Raw genomic sequence first — 20788 nt, 5'->3', positions numbered from 1 at the left:
TGTTTTCCATCACGTCTGCATGATGAAAGATTTCAATCCTTTTTCAGGCACTAAGGTGCAAAACATTACAAAAATAATTGGACAACAATATGTTATGGCATATAGAAAAACTAGATAACAAAATGCAACTCATACACTCATGGTACAAAGATACAATGCATATGGACACTTTATTATTTTTAACACATATATTTTTGGATACAATTCAAAATTATACACAGACAGGATTAGATAAGAAAACAAACCATAGAAGATTTGACCTAGATAGAGCTGTCATTACACAATAAAGGGGACACAATACAACAGAACACATATGGGCACACATAACATTGGACTAAAATGACTCTGGCAGAGTCACTACTCAATATTAAAACAACAGGGGAAAGGGAAGGAAAACTACCCTGGTACTTAAATAGTCCCCAAGGTGGATAGTACAGTACTTCCCTAGGTTCCAAGTAAGGAAGGATAGAAACCAGGCCCAATGCCAGCCCAGGCATAGGAAAATTAGTACAACCAACCAAACTTTAATGGGTTAATTTAAACTCTATCATGTGATGAACAAAACTTAGACTAACCCTGACTAAATTTTTATCTTTATTCTTCGTGGAGACAAACAAACTTATAACACCTTATGGGTGGAAGGGATACACAAAGCACAAAACATCATTAGAAAACCAGGGTGTCACTTATAAGTCTTAACCAACTAAATGTGTTGGGATGAGACTAAGAGGTGTCAGCATATTAAAGTATTATATTTCTTGACAAGTTAATTATGTCATTTTATTTCATTAATTGGTACATGTATATTCCATATTTACCTAAAGCCTGATGAAAACCACTACAGTAATTGTTATTGCAACTGATCACTGATAACATTAAGAGCTTGATATAAACAGCAGAACATCCAATTAAAAAGAGAAGCCAGTTCTAACACTGGAGGAAAGAATGAATGTAATTTTAAAAAAAGTAAAGTTTAAAAGGCTCAGAAGAAATGACCATGTTGTATTCATCTATTACAACTTTGGTGTTTTAAGTGTTTGCTGATTTAGATATTCAGATATCATCCAGTTGCTATGTTGCTCTTGGCTGTCACTTTCTCAAAAAGTTAGATTTTGCTCTTATCACACTTGGGTTACAATTGTCCTGGCACGGTATGTACACTTTGATTGTCCTGGCACAGTATATACACTTTGGGTTACAGTCTTCCATGTACATTATGTACACTTTGTTTTACATTTTGTTGTTGTTGTTGTTGTAAGGTTTAACACCATTTTTCAGCACACGATAGGCTATACATGGCGGCCAATATTAATGGTGGAGGAAGAACTGGGGGGGGGCAGGAAATCCAGAAAGAACCACGACCCACGAGAAGCTACTTGCAAGCTTTCTCACATACCCACATTAGCCAAATCCGAGACTCGAACCCACGCAGACAGAGGTGAGATGGCAGTGATCCGTAATGAAGAGTGCTTTAGACCACTCGGTCACTCAGGGCCCCCACTTTGGGTTACAGTCATCCGTGTATAGTATGTACAGTAATTTCATGTACAGCATGTTCTCTTTGGATTAAATTTGTCCATATAAAAGCTATGTACACTTTGGATTAAATTTGTCCATATGTACACTTTGGGTTAAATTTTGTCCATATAAAAGCTATGTACACTTTGGATTAAATTTGTCAATATAAAAGCTATGGATTAAATTTGTCCATATGTACACTTTGGATTAAATTTGCCCATATAAAAGCTATGTACACTTTGGATTAAATTTGTTCATATAAAATCTATGGATTAAATTTGTCCATATGTACACTTTGGGTTAAATTTTGTCCATATGAAAGCTATGTACACTTTGGATTAAATTTGACCATATAAAAGCTATGTACACTTTGGATTAAATTTGTCCATATGTACACCTTGGATTAAATTTGTCCATATATACACTTTGGATTAAATTTGTCCGTATGTGTACTTTCGATTAAATTTGTCCATATGTACAATTTGGGCTAAATTTTGTCTATATAAAAGCTATGTACACTTTGGATTAAATTTGTCGATATAAAAGCTATGGATTAAATTTGTCCATATAAAAGCTATGTACACTTTGGATTAAATTTGTCCATATAAAAGCTATGTACACTTTGGATTAAATTTGTCCATATAAAAGCTATGTACACTTTGGATTAAATTTGTCCATATAAAAGCTATATACACTTTGGATTAAATTTGTCCATATAAAAGCTATGGATTAAATTTGTCCATATGAAATCTATGTACACTTTGGATTAAATTTGTCCATATAAAAGCTATGTACACTTTGGATTAAATTTGTCCATATAAAAGCTATGTACACTTTGGATCAAATTTGTCAATATAAAAGCTATGTACACTTTGGATTAAATTTGCCCATATAAAAGCTATGGATTAAATTTGTCCATATATACACTTTGGATTAAATTTGTCCATATAAAAGCTATGTACGCTTTGAATTAAATTTGCCCATATAAAAGCTATGGATTAAATTTGTCCATATAAAAGCTATGTACACTTTGGATTAAATTTGCCCATATAAAAGCTATGGATTAAATTTGTCTATATGTACACTTTGGATTAAATTTGTCCATATAAAAGCAGCAGCAGAGGGGGCGAATCGGACATTTTGTCCAATCGTTATTTTGCTTAATTATTACTTTCTGCACTCAACGATCTAGTGTCGTCAGCGCCTGGTAAAAAAAAAACGACGACGACGCTGGGGGATCGTCCAATCGTCATTTGGTTTAATTAACACCTTCTGCGCGTCGATCCCCAGCGTCGTCAGCGTCCGGTAAGCACATCGACGACCGCGTCGATGTCATTGCCCCCTCTGCTGCTAAGAAGTTATTTACAATGAAAATTATTTACAACTAACCGAATATTTGGTCAAGTCCGATACGATATCGTGTCCGAGGATCATGTAAATTTATCGTTACGAATCCATGTGGGGTCGACTGAGCATGACTAAAAAAGTTTCGAAAAACATTAAAGTCCATGTCACCGCCGCACCATGTCTGCCAAATATTTCGTAGCGTGTGTGTATCAACGCCGTTGAACACAGCAAGAATATTACAGTTGTCTCTAATTACTTTTGGAATCTGAGTGTATCGTTGAGTGACATATATCACGTCAGTGTTTTTATGCCTGCCTCTGGAAAATATCCTAGCTGGGTTTTTTTGATTGTCTAACATAACATCATCGTACACGACTAGATTGTTAACGTCGCCATCAATATCATCAATACCCGGTGCATCATTGATATCCGTAATAAACTCAATAACATTTTTTTTAGCGATCGCTGATGCATTCTCGTTGAAATCTTTCAACACCTCGTAGCATCGTTGATCATCTACGCTAGGAGCAACCAAATACAACTTATCCCACTTCATCCATCTCATTATTAAATTGAGTAACAATTGCGTCTTGCCGGATCCAGATGGTCCGATGATAATCATCCGGATCGAGTTTGGTAACGCTGCAACATGCTTAACTGGTTCTCTTGTTTTAGTCGCCGAAAAATCAATTATATTCATATCTCTATACATAAATTATGGATCTATATTGTGTGAAGTGTAGAGTACGTACTGGCACAAATGATATGACAACCGCTACAACAAGAAATAACAGATCGGCCCTTACTGACAAATGTGTACAATGCGGTACAAAGAAATTTAGATTTATTTCTATTAGACCCGGAGATGTTTTAAAAAAAAGCGAGGTGGTGACATCGCAGCCAAATTGGCAAAACTCCCCGGAACACCGTGGGCAAAGTATCCAGGAGAAAAACACCTCCCAGGATATAACTACTGTGGCCCCGGAACACGATTAGATATTAGACTCGATGATCAAAATCAGCCCAAACCCGGTGAGTATCCAATAAACGCTATCGATAAGGCGTGTCATGCTCATGATGTTGCTTACAAAAGTAGCGATCTGCAACAGCGTCATATCGCGGATGTAAAATTAATTCACGCATTAAATGCTATTCCTGATAAATCCGTCAAAGAAAAATTGGCCTCATGGTTGGTAAAATCGGCTATGAAAGGTAAATTAATGATTGGAAGCGGAGCTTCTGGTGCTGGTAATTGAAAACGCTAGCGTTTATAATAACAACATGGAATCCATCTATTATTCTCCGAGAGGATACTGGAAGGGGAAGGCCGCAATTGGTAAGCTTGCAAGCGCTGCAAAGGTAACAAGGACCACTGCGGTTAATTGGTTATCCAAACAGGCTATATGGCAAATCTATCTACCACCGCCTAAACAAATCAACTTCTTGCGCTTTGATGTCAGCGTACCTAATGAAGTTCATCAGGCTGATATACTATTTCTGCCGCATGACAACGGTTACAAATACGCGCTAACCGTAGTTGATGTTGCGAGTCGATACAAACAAGCGGAGCCGTTAAAAACAAAGTCGGCAACTGAAGTAGCCGCTGCGTTTGAAAGAATTTATCGAAGAGGTCCTCTGCGCTGGCCAAATCTATTACAAGTTGATCCCGGTAGTGAATTTCGCGGCGCTGTTCTATCAACGCTGAAACATCATAGCGTCGCAATACGACGAGGTCATACTGCGCTACATCGTGATCAGGCAATTGTTGAACGATTCAATCGGACTCTCGCTGAACGGTTATTTGGATATCAATACGCGAAGGAATTCATCCAAGAAAAACGATCTCGTGAATGGGTTAAAAGGTTGCCAGGTGTAATTGCAGCGTTAAATAACGAGATTACCCGAGCAATCAACATGAAGCCCAGCGACGCGATTAAATACGAGTATATACCCGGAAAATCAAAAATAAATAGCGTTTCCAAGCCGATTCTTGGCGATGTCACTGTTAGATATCTATATGAACCAGGAGAGCTTGAAGGCGGTAAAAAAAGGGCTACCGATCCTATTTGGAGTGTTACCACACATAACATATCAACGATAACACGATCAACTGGTAGACCACCGATCTACAGACTGGATTCAACTGCTCCTCAGCGCGGATTTACACGCGAGCAACTACAAGTGATACCTAACGATACTCAATTACCCCCACGTGGTCTTAACTAGCGCCGTTGCGTCTATTGCACTCAAGACAGGTCAACCTCACATTGTTTTTGACATGACCGAGACTGTTATCGATCCTATCCACGGTAAATTGGCGAGTGTCTTTATCCGAATAACGCCAACTCATTATACAATTGCAACTCGCGCAGTGATTATTCTGTTGTTGTCGTAGCGAGATTATTAATTCGGCATCAATATCAAAACGCCGCTGTTTTTTTTTATCCTGTTGGCGGTAACCCGAGAGTTTTCTATCAATGACGCTTGCATCGATGGTGACTTTGTCGCCGGCTTCGTCAGTGACTCCGTCACCGGCTGCGTCAATAACAATTCTTCGAAGCTGATTTATCCTTCGTACTCTGGACACTGCAAGATAGACTAGATTCGACCATTCGATGCGATTATCAACTATCCAAACAATTGTGTCCGTGATGGTTAGTCCCTGCGAGGAATGTATTGTTGTTGCGTATCCTAGCGTCCACGGGGATTTATCAGCACGTAGCGCGTCCTCGACGACACCGATATCAACGAGCACAATATCATTCAGCACGAGAATTTGTTTTTTTGTCCCCGACGCTGTCGGGGCTGGAATTTCAACTTCAATGTTCTGCCGCCGTGTGTCCGCGGGTCTATAACATAACGGCACTGGACGCGTTGGAAACTTTTCCTTATGCAACGTAAACAACTTCCGCTGAAGTGTGTCTCTGACTATCTTTCTACTCGCTACAATCAAATCGTTTGGTCTCCATGTTTCCCAGAATTCATTCAACGGCGTTTCCGGAATCACCTCGCGGATTATTTCACACTGAACTCTATCCGGCTGTAATCTGATTAGTTTTTTAACCTCGCGCAGTTGTTCATCAAGTGCTCGGTAATCAGTATCGGTTTCTTCATAATAGTCTACGAACCCGCTCAACCACTCATGTGGACCCTCGCCGACAAATGGTGGTGGTTGGCCATGGTCGCCACACATGATCACCGCTGTATTCGCGCGCAGCAGCCACTCAAGAAACATTTGTAAAGTATCTAACGAAACAGTACATATTTCGTCCCAGATGATAACCTCAGGAATAAATTTTTCACCCATTCGATCAGGAGTCCACTCACCGCCGCTGTATCGAAAAAAGCTGTGATAAGTAACGGCGTCAACATTTCGTTGTTTTATCTCTCGCGCTAGTCTATGGGTCGGTGTAAGCACGATTATACTTGCCCGCGTTCGAAATAATTCAATTGCCCGAGTCGTCTTTCCTGACCCGCCACAGCCGCTTAAATAAACCGTCTTGTGTCTACAAATTGGATCAGAACACGATGGTGCATTAGACCATTCTGACAATTTATCACCGCGTAAGTAGTTGTTCTCAACGGTGACATCTGCTGACGGGGAATAATCGCGTCGTATTTCATTTTTAATTCTCCATGTACCCCAACTCTCGTCCGGACTAGTAAACTCGGCTACGTTTCCCTTATACGCTACGTCAACATAAAACGAATCAACGGCTACTCTAACCGCGGTATCGGGAAATCTATTTATCATCGAGAATAAATTGATAGCGGCATAACCCAGCATAGACGCCCTCAAATGTGGATACGCCGGGCTGTCTCCGTCGCTGTAGGTAACAACTGTACCCAACCTTGTTCCATTGGACAAGAAAGCTGTTTTGCAGTTCACGTATCTATTTTTTGCCACTGCGTCCTTGATTACGAAATCATATTCTGCGTCATCTATAATCAGCCGTGAGCAATATCGTTTGTAGTCGTGGTTTTTTCCACCTTGTGTAAACTTACCAATTATTCTTCTACCGAGATCTTTTGCCTCTCTGTTTCGTTGGTTAAATATCCTCCTGGACCATTCGATGATATATTCCTCGTCGGCATCAATGTTTTTTCTGGACTCGTCAATTATGCTATCTAGACGCTCCGGTTCTGGTAACCAGACTTCAGTCTGCGCCCGGTATGATATAATCGCGTCACTGACAATCAACGAAACTAGCATGCTACAATCAATCATATACCGTAGCAGCGCTATTGGCAACCACTTCTTTTCAGCCATGTGTCTACCGATCCAAATATAGCAACAGCGATGAAGTCCTGCCGCGAACTCAAATGATACTATGCGAGCGAATCCGGTTAAATCAAAATCAGGCAGTGGTCCATTAATAGCAACACGAGTCATTTCATGTCTGGGGTGTCCAAATCGTTTGAAATACTCAGCGGCGGATCCATACCCGAGAAAACTCGCTGGATAACAGGCAACCATATCAACCGAAATCATAGCGTCGCGGTTGTATTCAGTGTTCCATAGTCCACCGTGATAGTATTCCAAACAACTGGATTGTACATCCGGTAGAAATTCCTTGCGCGTTGGTCTCCACGCATTTTTCCTTGCTGCAACATGAGCTACAACCGATGGAATCGTAAAACAATTTGTTAGCAGTTGTTCATCATGCTCCTCAAATTCTATGGCGGTTTTTTTCATCCTGTTGTGAAATGCTTCAGTGCGATATAATTCGCCGTTTGGTCTTACAAACTGATCAAAGGTATCCGCATCGTTTTCAGCGCTGCGAAGTAACCACACTGATACAGGGTCGTTTTTAAACAAGTAGGCAATAGCATCAAATAGTTTCCTCTCCGCGAGAAAACCATCCTTGGAGAATTGTTCTCCTAAAAATTCTTCGGGTATATACTTTACTGTTCTATCCCGTGGAAATATTGTGATCACGGGCGTCCATGCGTGTTCGTTATGATCAATAATTTTGATTGGGGCTCCCTTCGATTTATACTTCGATTCGTATAATACTTCACCGGTTATCGTTGTAACGGTTATTGGAAATCTCAGCGATGTTTCTAATCTCGCTATGTCGCTGATGGTTGCTCCACGCTCTTTTACGGTTAGTTCCCACTGGTTGATTTTGCTACGTCGTAAATCAGTCAATTTGTTTCCTCGACATGCATTTGTAAAATGCTCTATTATTCGTTCTGCTACACAATTTATCCCCGTTGACTGTTTCATCGGTTTCAGTTTTCCGATATCAGGTTTCTTATTTAACGGGTATATTCCATAAACAACTGCTGTTTCAGGATACGCTCGTTCATAGTATGGTCTGTCAACTCCGGTTAACAGCCCTGGCTTGGAGTCGCGGCTGACAGTGACTGTTTTCTTGTCGCTGAGAACTGGTTCAAATTTATCACGTATGATCCAATCACCTGATTCCATCCGGACAATAAATTTTACTCTGAAGAAATACCTTTTACCGTCAAGTTGTGATATTATCGTTGCTGCGCGGTTGTCGTTCATGGTAGCATCAACAACACCATCAATTCGAAATGTTGACCAACTATGAGATGCACCATCACGCTTGAATTCATTGATACAATCGCGTATTTTATTCAACAGGGTTCTATCGTTTATTAACGCTTTTGGTGTGTCCTTGAGGACTCTATCGAGATTGAACTTAATATTTTTCCGGGGTTTAATTGCTGCCAATCTCTCGAACTCATCCATATAATTAAAACAAGTATTTAAATGAAAGAATATAGTATAATGAATCACTGCAAATGGTTGATGATTGGGTCAACAACCCCGTGCAATAAATCATGTAGAGGTGAATTCTGCGGGTATCATTTACAAAGCGTTCGTAATGGTTCTCTTGGCCCCCTCCCGTGCTTGGTTTGCCACGTCGGTGTAAGAGGAAAATCACAGTTGTGTATCAATTGTGGCGAAAAGCGATACAGGGAACTAAAACGCTATTACGATAAACGAATAAAAAACGCCGTCATCAACCCCACCGCCGACTTCGTCATCAAAACCCCCCAAGACTACGTTGAAAGATTCATAATTAAACCAAATAATAAATTAGACAAGTAGTATTATTATACAAATGGACCAAGAATTTCAGCCGCATTCCCTGCTCGTCAATTACGAGGCATCTCGCGACGGCATTGTTAGAAATCGTAGACTGAAGAAGCCGGTTGGATGGAAAAACAATCACGGATATTTGATGTTTACTGCTGGAGGGAAAAAATATCTCTGTCACAGAATCATCTATGAATGTTTCCACGGATTGATCAAAGATCGTCTCGTTATTGATCATATTGATGGATGTCCTCAAAATAACAGACTGTGTAATCTGCAAGCCATCTCTCAGAGTGAAAACAGTAAAAAAGGCCAAACTGGTAAGTACTCAAAAGCAACAAGGGGCGTCAAATCATTTGATACAACAACTCACGAGGAAAAAATATTTCAGTCGATGAATGAGGCAGGAAAATATTTTGACATTTGTATCGCCTCAATACAATTTGTTGCAGAACGAGTATATCAAACAGCGATCTCAAAAAAGACCGGACACAGAATTCGATTTTCATATATAACATCAAAGGGAGATAACTCGTTTTGTGATAGCGTCGCATGACAAGAGTTACGTCCCTTGAAGTCCAATTAATGTTGCGTCCCTTGAAGTCCAATTAATGTTGCGATTAATTAATCATTTTACGATGAAAACTAATGAAATACACGCTATTATCTAACAGCTGTATTCTTTTTTTTAATGTTTTATTCAAATATTTGGTTTCATTTAAATGCCGTGAAACACCATTAATAAGTATTTAAGGATTTAACGATTCAAGGGAATTCAAATTAACACACACCTTGTGACTGACGCCGCTGTATTAGTCACTTTATATATAAGATGACTCGTTATAAGCCTGGGGCTTTCGAAAGCCAATTCAACTAATCAAAACTAACCCACGCTCTTGTCTTTTGTTCACAATCATGCAACCGGGTTAATTTAATTGGGTTGCTTTTGATTGGTTGAATTGGCCGTAGAGTTCCGCCCCGCCGTTTTATGTTTGTGCTGTCTTGTGCCGTCCCATCATCCATCAATCATTTCATTGTAAATATATTCATCCTTAATTAAGTACATGTAGTGATGTCCCCCAAGCATATCTTCTGGGCGGTCTACGATGACGTTTGTCACCCTAGGCCTCCCTCCCGGAGATGTATGCTTTGGGGTTCCCTTGGGTTCAGATGGATGCGAAGATGTGAATGTCCTTAATTAAGTATATGTATATGCCTGTAATCTGCCACAACACTCGAGTGGAGATTTACGGCATTGTACTGTCCATGTATGCCTGTAATCTGCCACAACACTCGAGTGGAGATTTACGGCATTGTACTGTCCATATAATTTTTATTAAATTTTAACTTAAATTTTATTAAAATTTTTGATATTAGAAATAAGATGTTTATAAGAATATGGATTCCCAAGACATCAATAATATATTAACTGAGATTTCAAAATTAAAAAATCAAGGAATTGAATTATCTGATGGTCTCGACAGTGAAAAAATATTATCCGATTATGAGATTATTAACGAACAGTCGAAACGGGGGCGTTTTACCCTGGCCCGCGAGTACTTTTTTATAAAACGATTACAACATACGATTAATGAGAACCTGTACCACAATGACGCAAATGCATTCATTGGACTATTCACTGCCGTTGAAATAATACGAAAAAAACTCGGACGTGTTTATGAACGACGCCGGGAGATTTCTAGTAAGATCAAAAACATTAGAAGGATTATAGACGAAAACTCCGTGGAGCCCCCGATGGTACACTCGGCGGAAAATTAGAAATTTGCGGAGTAATTTGCAATAATGGTAGGTGAATCACTTACTACTCGGCTAGCCAGAGAGCGACTAGCAGCGCTTAGAAAGTTTATACCGTTACGAGACAGAGTGAGAGAGAAACTTCAAACGCGACAACAAATGCAAACTGATTTTGCTGTTGGAAGTGAACAGTTATTTGCCCCGGTAACTAAAGCGACTAAGGATGTTACGGCGGCAACTGTACCCGTTCTTGGTGCGCTTGAAAAGATAGCGGCAGAGACAAAACAAACAAAAAGGTCTTTAGAAACACTCCCTGCAAAAATAGCGGCTGCTACAACACGGAGGCCACCACCACTCGCTATAACCGAACCACAAGAACCTTATGTTACAATGGCCGACGAAGAAGAACTAGGTGCTACTGCGAAAGAACCAGAAGAAGAAATACCCGAAGAAACACCAGAAGAAGAAATACCGGAAGAAAAAGAGGGGAATATACCCCGTATTGTACTCAAGAAGAGCACAATAGATCAAATTAGAGGCTTCAGCAACAGGGAAGAATTAATTAATTTTACTGCCAACAATTTTGCTAAGAACATACGAGATAAGAAGCATATCAATAGCGGTTACGAGAAAAATATAAAGTCGTTAAAGGACTGGGCAAGAATAGTGTATTTAGCAAGTAAACATAAAGATGCATTACCACATCATAGTAAATCCGATTACGACGCATTCCACAAGGAAGTTAAGATTATAACACCAAAAAAAGGAAAAGGATACTCTGTTGGTAAAGAATCCTATGGCGTTACCTGTCCTAATAGTGTTCTCAGTGATATATCACGGCTGGAAGTACTAATCGGAGGAAAACGAGCCGGAAATAACTCTACGGAAATAATCAATGAGGCCGCTGATATTTGCAAGCGTTTATTTGCAGGCGGTATTATGGACATTAATGCATATCGAACGCTCATAGACGAGCTCGTGGATGATTAATTGGAAAACTGGTGTTTTTAATAAGGATGATCATACACTACAACCATGATAAACCAGTACTCGTCTACGTGGTAAACTCGCGATTGCCTGTTTACCGCGCGTACTATGGAGATGGTCTCGGTAGCACCATTGCGGGGTTATTTACAAGAATGGCTCCAAAAGTAGCGCCGTTAGCCAAACAATTAGGAATGAAGGCTATTGATGTTATTCGTGATAAGGGTATTAGTGCTATTGGAGATGTTGCCGGAAAGGCGCTTTCAGCCGCGCGGGACAAACTAATGTCGTTGGTGAAATCCAAGATATTTTCAAGAAAAAAACAGATGCCATCAACGACAGTGATGCCTGCGAATATCAGTAAAGTAATAAATAACGCCGTGGAAGAAAAACTAGAGTCGTTGGCGGCGACGACTCCGTCGTTGGCGACTTCGCCATCCGCCGATGCGGCAACCAACGCGCTCATGAACGCGATAGCGGGGAGTGGTTTAAATTCAAAGAATTTACGACGAAAAAATCGCAATTGAAAACATCAACATGATAAATAATAGAATGTTTGCGCGTACCGCTGATCCCGCGTTTGATATGGACGCCCCAGTGCGCAGGGATGATTCTGTCCGTGATTATCAATTTTATTCTTATTATGCAGCGCAACCTGACCTACGATCGCGAATTGAACTTCAGGTCCAAGATACCAGTAAATACTTTCTGCCGTGTGAAGCGTTTATCGAAATTGAGGGAGAACTCGTGACAAATGCCGCCGATAATGCACCATACGCAGATGACCATCGTGTTCGAGTTGGCTTCGTCAACAACGGTATCATGGCGTTATTTGAGAGCGCCAGATATCTTATTGACGGGCGAGAAATTGAATCAATAGAACGTGAGGTTGATGTTGCAACGACGATAATTGGGTTAGCGAGATATTCGGATGATTATACAAGATCGGCGGGCCCATCTATAATGTTCGCAAAGGACTCCACCGATAACGCTGATCATATTCAGTACATTAACGTGCTGGTGGAAAGAGATACTTCAGTTCCTAATCAAGCTGAAGCAGCCAACCCAGACCGCAGAACAAGACCGGGTGCTGAGTTCACTGTTACAAAAAGTCTTAACGATAATTTTAATCTAGGGTTTGCAACACGAATAGGAATGTTGCAAGGACCACGCCGAAAGTTTTCATGCGCGATTCCACTCCATCACATATTTGGATTCTGCAGAAATGTTAGAAAAGTTGTCTATGGGGCTAAGCATACAATCGCGCTGACGCGAAGGGGCGATGATAACAATGCAATATGGCATGCTGCTGGCGTCGCTGCCGGTAAAGTCATTTTAACTAAAATGGCATTGTGGATGCCGGTGCTGACTCCATCAGTTACCACGGAAGCACGATTGTTAGCATTTATGGAACAGGGAGGGAAATCGTTGTTGAGTTGGCTAGCGGTAACAACTGATGCTAAAGAGGATAACGTCGCCGATACGTTTACATGGCACCTAGCATCAAAACAGGGTGTTTCAGCCCCGCGTCATATATTCATAGCGCTACAGAATAGGGAACGATTGGGTAATCAAGAACGCAGCCATATGATATTTGATCGATTAGGAGTCATGGAGGTTTCGCTGAGAATAAACGGACAACAGGAACCATCCGAGGATATACAGCTTAATTACGGTGACAACCATGTCGCACGTGTGTATCATCGATTGCTGTCATATATGGGTCGTGATCAAAACGTCGACACTGGTTTGCAAATATCACAACTTGATTTTAAAAACCTGTATCCGATTTATTACTTTTCGTTGGAACATCTTGATTTAACGAGACAATCCGTCGTTGATATACACTTCCGAGCTCGTATAGCCCCAGCTGGTGTTAATTACAGAGCGGTCGCTGTCATTCTCAGCGATAAATCAATGCTGCTAGAAGGTGTTGGTGGACGAATGAGAATCGTTGATGCGCCAGTGGAAAACATGTAATTGAAAGCACAAAACGCGTTTACAATAAAATGTCGTATAGTGTCGTCAATGTAGAGTTGACTGATGGTCAAGTCAAGAAATTACGATCAAAGTCGGCTAAACAATGCGGGATCACAATAACGCTGAAGCCGTCACAGATGGCGGGTGGTAATCATAAGATATCGTTGACGGCGCGTCAAATAAAACATTTCAATGATGCGATGAAGAATAAAAAGGGTGTTCAAATAGATTTTTCAGCCGCAGCAATTAAAAACATGGAAAAGACCGGTGGGATATTTCCGCTGTTAGCTGCGATTCCGGCATTGATTGCCGCGGCCGCACCAGCAGTGGCTAAGGCGGCGGCGTTAGGAGCCGTTGGTACCGCGGCGGGGATGGCATTGAAGAAGGCAACCGGGAAAGGCTACAAAAAAAAACGACCCGTGGCCGGAAAGGGTCTAAGACTACCGGGAACCCCGTATTCATGGTACTCGGGAAAGGGTCTAAGACTACCGGGAACCGTTTAATGACTCCCATGTCTAATTTTGATTTAATAGACGCCGCAAACGCGCTAGCGATAAAAAACTTCAGAGGTGTTTTTATGAGGGATCAATTACCGGCGGCACCAAGGAATATTGAAACCGGCATAATTAACCTCGATGGGTCCTCCGGAGCGGGAACTCATTGGGTTGCATACGCGATTGATCCGCGTGCGATCGTCTATTTTGATTCATACGGGTTAGCTCCGCCGAAAGAGTTCATGCGGTATGTCCGGGCGTGTTCAGCCCGGGCGTGTTCGGCCCGGGTTTTTTATTCCACGCTGCCAACACAGCAATTAAGTGACCCACCGATATGTGGCCGCGAGGTATTAAACGTACTTGCGGCGATTTCATCATCGCGAAAACCACCTCATGTGGTTGTAAACGAATACACTAGTGGAGTCGTAGAAGCTCAACGGATTTTAGAGAATAACATTTACAATAATAATGATTGATATTTGGGGACGACCGGTTTCGGCGCTGAAAAAGCCCACGGAAACGCCCGCCACCGATGACATAAAAAAACTAATTGAGGATGAAATCGCTGATACGTTGAATTTAACCAGTGTTGACCCAGATGAAATAGTTGTATTTCAAGACCGCCAGGGTAAATTGAAATCCAGTAATGTGTCACTGGATGATGTTTTAATACGACAGCGCGATGCCGCCGAGGACACTATCGCGCTGTATACCAGCGACGGACGAATCAAACCGGGTGAATCCATCTTGACGATAAATGGAAAAATAAGTACACTTGGCGACAATTATATAACCATGTCAAATTCGTTAAAGGGTTTACGTAGTGAAATTAAATTATATGAAGAACGGATCGTGTTGACGCTAACGCATTTCGACGATGTGCAACACATTGTCGAAAGATTTTTTCGGGGATCCACGACGGCAGACGAACCAAATCTTGTAAAAATAAAAAATGCTATTTCGGATCTTATGGAGATGTCGGCCAATTTACCCCCGTTGCGAAAAAATGTTAACAGGATCGATGACAACTTTGATAAATTCTTTGGTAAAAAAAATACCAAGCCGGATGAGATTACAATAACTATAAATGATATCACTGCGTATGGACAGGAAATAAAAACAATCAAAACTGATGTTGCAACAAACAAAAGGAGTGTAGACGCGCATGAACGGGAAATAGAAATAATCGGCGCTAATGTTGCAACGATCATAAATAATGTAGACTCGCATGGACGGAAAATAGAAACAATCAAAACTGATGTTACAACGATCATAAATAATATGGACACGCATACACAGGAAATAGGAACAATCAAAACTGATATTGAAGCGAACAAAAAAAATATAGACGCGTATTGGCGGGGAATAGGATTAATCAAAACTGATGTTGCAGCGAACAAAAAAGGTATAGACGTGCATACATATGAAATAGGAACAATCAAACTTGATGTTGCAGCAAACAAAAAAAGTATGACCGAGAATACACGGGAAATAGAAACAATCAAAACTAATGTTGCAGCGAACAAGAATAATATAGACGCGCATTGGCAGGAAGTAGGAATAATCAGAACTGATGTTGAAGCGATTAAAGACGGGCTACCGAGAGTAGCAGAGCAATTTGAAAAAATAAAAATCCCTCATGAGAACATCATCAACACAGTATACACAATTCGGCATGGATCATTCGATTGGACTCCTACACAGAATACAGTAAATATCACCGCAACTGTTAAGGGCATTTATCGATTGACACTGATTTCAATGATGCAGTTTAATATATTATCGTCGAGTTCATCCGGGTTTAACAATACAATATCAACAATTATAGACAAGAACGCAACTGAAAAGTTTACAATTTATGCCGTTGATAGAAATCTAGCCGGGGCAAACATTACATGGTATGTGGAATTTGTAGCGAATCTAAGTAATTAAAAACACTAGTTCTTTTAAAATAAAAATGACCACCAAGGAAATTGAATCAGAGGTATCACCGACGTCACATCAATATCGATTCGATACCGCAAAAGAATTCTCCGCGAACTTGAAAACGCTTTCCGAACAATACCGTGCAAAAATAAAAAAATACCGCCGAAAAATAACCGCCATCGACGCGGTCGTGTACTCGGTGTCGGGTATAGTGGCCGGTACCGGTGTTATTTTATCCACGGTGACCACGATAGCCCCGATCGCTGTTCCAATCGCTGTCTCCGCGATGACAACAGTTGCTGGAGTCGCCAACGCAATCACTAGGAAGATATCATCGTGTTTTCAGAAAAAACTCAACGAGTATACAGTAAAACATCAAATAGTATCCGACGCGTACTCGAAATTATCCGGGTTGATCTCGTTGTCAATTGATAATTTGTTCGTATCCGATGTTGAATTCTCCACGATGGTCCAGTTGTATAGCTCCGCGATGTCAAAAATCGAGGATTTTCAACTGGAAGCCGGAACCACCTGGTTGTTGAAATTAGACACTAAAGACAACAAATAATAATAATGTCGCTGAACCCCGAAGGGTTTCAATTACTTCAGCGGATCGCGGAGAACACCACTCCGGTACAAACAAATATGATATCAATAACGTCAACGAAACCCGAATTCAGTGTGAACTTCCCGTCGCCGGTTCCAGTGAAGGAAATAGCGCTGGCAAAATTGCGAGTATATCACAGTTGGCCTAATATTCGAGCGGACGCATTTAACGGACAACAACCTAATAACTCGCTGGTTTTTGCACGGAAAAATAAACCCGATGGGACCCCAGACTGGGAGGAGGTTACAATACCAACTGGGTCATACCAAATAGAGCAAATCAATAAAGAATTTCAACGCAGAATAAAATCGATCACAGGAAAGGAATCAAAAATCGCTATTACGGTTCATGAACCGACGTTATCATCGACGATTGAAATAAGCCCACCGGGGTATATGGTTGATATTTATAACAGTTCAATAAGAACCATACTAGGATGGCCTAAGAATCCACCCGCGGATTTGCACACAAATGTGCAATCGTATCATGAGATTAATCCCAGTTATCTGAATGATTTGTCTATTATAAGAAACACGTTATTACCCAGCGAGTTTATATTTCAAGACAGGAATACCATGCAATGGTTTTTTCCGTATAAGAAAACTCCTGAATTGTCAGCCAAGGTCACAGTTCGTTTAGATGATATCACTGGTGCGTTTGCCGAGATTAATCGTAATTACCAATCACAACTAGAACAGCTACGGAAAACAAAAGCACGAAAACACGTTGAGGTGTTAAATCAACTTATATCAGACATGGAATATATTAATGAGCGAATCGTTAAGACAATATCCGATAGCAGCGATGATAATAAACAAAAATTCCTAACCGGGTATAATATCACAGAAGCCGATTTACCCGATTTCAAGTTTCCAGGATACAACGCGCCAGAACTAAGAAAGTCTCTTAATGATTTTCTCAGTCCATCAACTTATATCCTCAGACACGATAACGGGGATGATGGTATGCATATTGCTCCATACAACGTAAATATCGCATCGGTGATAGCAATCAATCTAGTGTGTGATGTTATCGAAGGGAGTTACCAGGTAGATACCAATCAATCAAATCAAGCTCAACAGGGATATATCCTTTATTCATTTTCACCAACAGCCCCTCCGGGATTTTTAATCGTTGAGAATCCGATTAATCCGGTCTATATGCGATGCCATGATCGGTTTTTAACGAGAATTAATTTTAAACTCACCGATCAGTCAAATAACCTAATTGATCTACAGGAGGAGGAGTTAGTGATCACTCTGTTTGTAAGATCATTGTAAATAACTTCTTAGCAGCAGAGGGGGCAATGACATCGACGCGGTCGTCGATGTGCTTACCGGACGCTGACGACGCTGGGGATCGACGCGCAGAAGGTGTTAATTAAACCAAATGACGATTGGACGATCCCCCAGCGTCGTCGTCGTTTTTTTTTTACCAGGCGCTGACGACACTAGATCGTTGAGTGCAGAAAGTAATAATTAAGCAAAATAACGATTGGACAAAATGTCCGATTCGCCCCCTCTGCTGCTAAAGCTATGTACACTTTGAGTTAAATTTGTCCATATGTACACTTTGGATTAAATTTGTCCATATAAAAGCTATATACACTTTGGATTAAATTTGTCAATATAAAAGCTATGGATTAAATTTTTCCATATAAAAGCTATGTACACTTTGGATTAAATTTTGTCCATATAAAAGCTATATACACTTTGGATTAAATTTGTCCATATAAAAGCTATGTACACTTTGGATTAAATTTGTCCGTATAAAAGCCATGTACACTTTGGATTAAATTTGTCCATATAAAAGCTATGTACACTTTGAATTAAATTTGCCCATATAAAAGCTATGGATTAAATTTGTCCATATAAAAGCTATGTACACTTTGGATTAAATTTGCCCATATAAAAGCTATGGATTAAATTTGTCCATATGTACACTTTGGATTAAATTTGTCCATATAAAAGCTATATACACTTTGGATTAAATTTGTCCATATGCACACTTTGGATTAAATTTTGTCCATGTAAAAGCTATATACACTTTGGATTAAATTTGCCCATATAAAAGCTATGGATTAAATTTGTCCATATGTACACTTTGGATTAAATTTGTCCATATAAAAGCTATGTACACTTTGAGTTAAATTTGTCCATATGTACACTTTTGGATTAAATTTGTCCATATAAAAGCTATGTACACTTTGGATTAAATTTGTCCATAAAAAAGCTATGTACACTTTGGATTAAATTTGTCCATATAAAAGCTATGGATTAAATTTGTCCATATGTACACTTTGGATTAAATTTGCCTATATAAAAGCTATGGATTAAATTTGTCCATATAAAAGCTATGTACACTTTGGATTAAATTTGTCCATATAAAAGCTATGGATTAAATTTGTCCATATGTACACTTTGGATTAAATTTGTCCATATGTACACTTTGGATTAAATTTGCCCATATAAAAGCTATATACACTTTGGAAAAGTAAATTAAAAGCATTGTTTATTTCATCATGTTTGCCAAACATTTGTGGTCAAATCAAATTTGTAACCCTATGTTCAGGTAAGAAATATACACTATATGTACAATGAAACCCCTCAAAAGTTAAAACCCTTAGGACCAAATTTCTTTCTCACTTTTGACAGGTTTTCTATTTTACCAAGAGTATAACAGGCATGATAACTTTTGTTAGACAATTAGATATACAAGCATATCATCACTTATACCTACCTTAATTTTTAAGACCAAAAACAAACTAAAATGGTAATGTTTTTGATTTGAGTTGAGAGAGACATGACTGACAGAGAGACATGACTGACAGAGAGGGGAATTTTATTTAGATATGCATCTGTCATTTGAGAAATGAACAACCAAATTATTTTAGAGAGGATTTCAAATTCATTTCATACTGATCCTTGAGTTTGTCATGGAATAATTAAGGCTGTAAATGTAATCACCAAATCCTAAGAAAATGGTCCTGATTCAGATTTGTTTAAATTTAATTTTAAAGTTCAGGAAAATATACATGTTCTGAATTTTTATGATAAATATATATATCCAGCCTTTTAAATATAAACGATGACCCACAAATGTCATTTATCAACATTAAGGGGAGATGTATACTGAGGGTTTTTGGTAAGGAGATTTTTATGGATGTACATCTTCAGTATAAGTGGATTGTTTAATAAAATTATATTTTGTGTGTGTGTGAGTGCATGCGTGTATGTGCGTGTGTGTGTGTGCGTTATTCTGAAATTAAACTTTATATTTTCAGTTCAGTGGGACCAACTGATCAATGATATCAATTAACAATTAGGTCATTTATATTTTAGGTAGATTTTAATAGCATTGTGTTGGTTTCTAATGTAGTGTGATAATATACTGTGGAACAAACTATAAACACAAATGTTCTCTTTTAGTGCATATCCTAGTATTGCCACTTCATTATGGAGGTCACTTTTTGTAAACTGAAATTATACCTTGTTGTTTTCTGTATTAATGATTTGTTCGACAATTAAAAGATAACCAAGAAAGAAGTGAACAAAATTTTTGTGGTATTCATGAAACACAGTAAAATTTTCTCTCAATTTTGGCAAGTTTGTTTTTTAATTGACTTGAAACATTTATCTTGTTTTACTGATGAGAGTGGGTTCTGTTTCAAGATTCAGGTTAAAATCTTGTTTGTTTGTTCTCAATCCAGATTTTATTGGCCACTTGTACATTCTTCCACATTTTCCAGCTTTTTGAGGAAGTTCACCTCTGTATCATCTAGGTTTAAAATTTGACACTTTCCATCTTATGTACCACCTATACCCACTTATAAGTCAAGTCAGACTGCAAACAACAAAGATCCAGATCTGCCATAATATAATGTGCCTGCAGCTCAGGGTCTATGTTGTTCATTCTATTGTTTATTCCTAACAAACTGCTAAGACCCAGATCTGTTGATGCATTATGCAATGGCAGATCTGGTCTGTGTAGTTTGCAATTAGACTTGTCTTATAAGCAAGTCCATATGGTAGCAGTTTCCATTCCAGCCGAGTTCCTTCCTTATCATTTGCATCATCAAGTTTCATTTCTTCCATTACCTGTAGT

The sequence above is a fragment of the Sinohyriopsis cumingii genome, chromosome 4, assembly GCF_028554795.1.
Source record: "Sinohyriopsis cumingii isolate HCF-2022 chromosome 4, ASM2855479v2, whole genome shotgun sequence".
NCBI lineage: Eukaryota > Metazoa > Mollusca > Bivalvia > Unionida > Unionidae > Sinohyriopsis > Sinohyriopsis cumingii.
The sequence above is the reverse complement of the archived record's forward strand: the minus strand, read 5'-3'. Positions refer to the sequence as shown.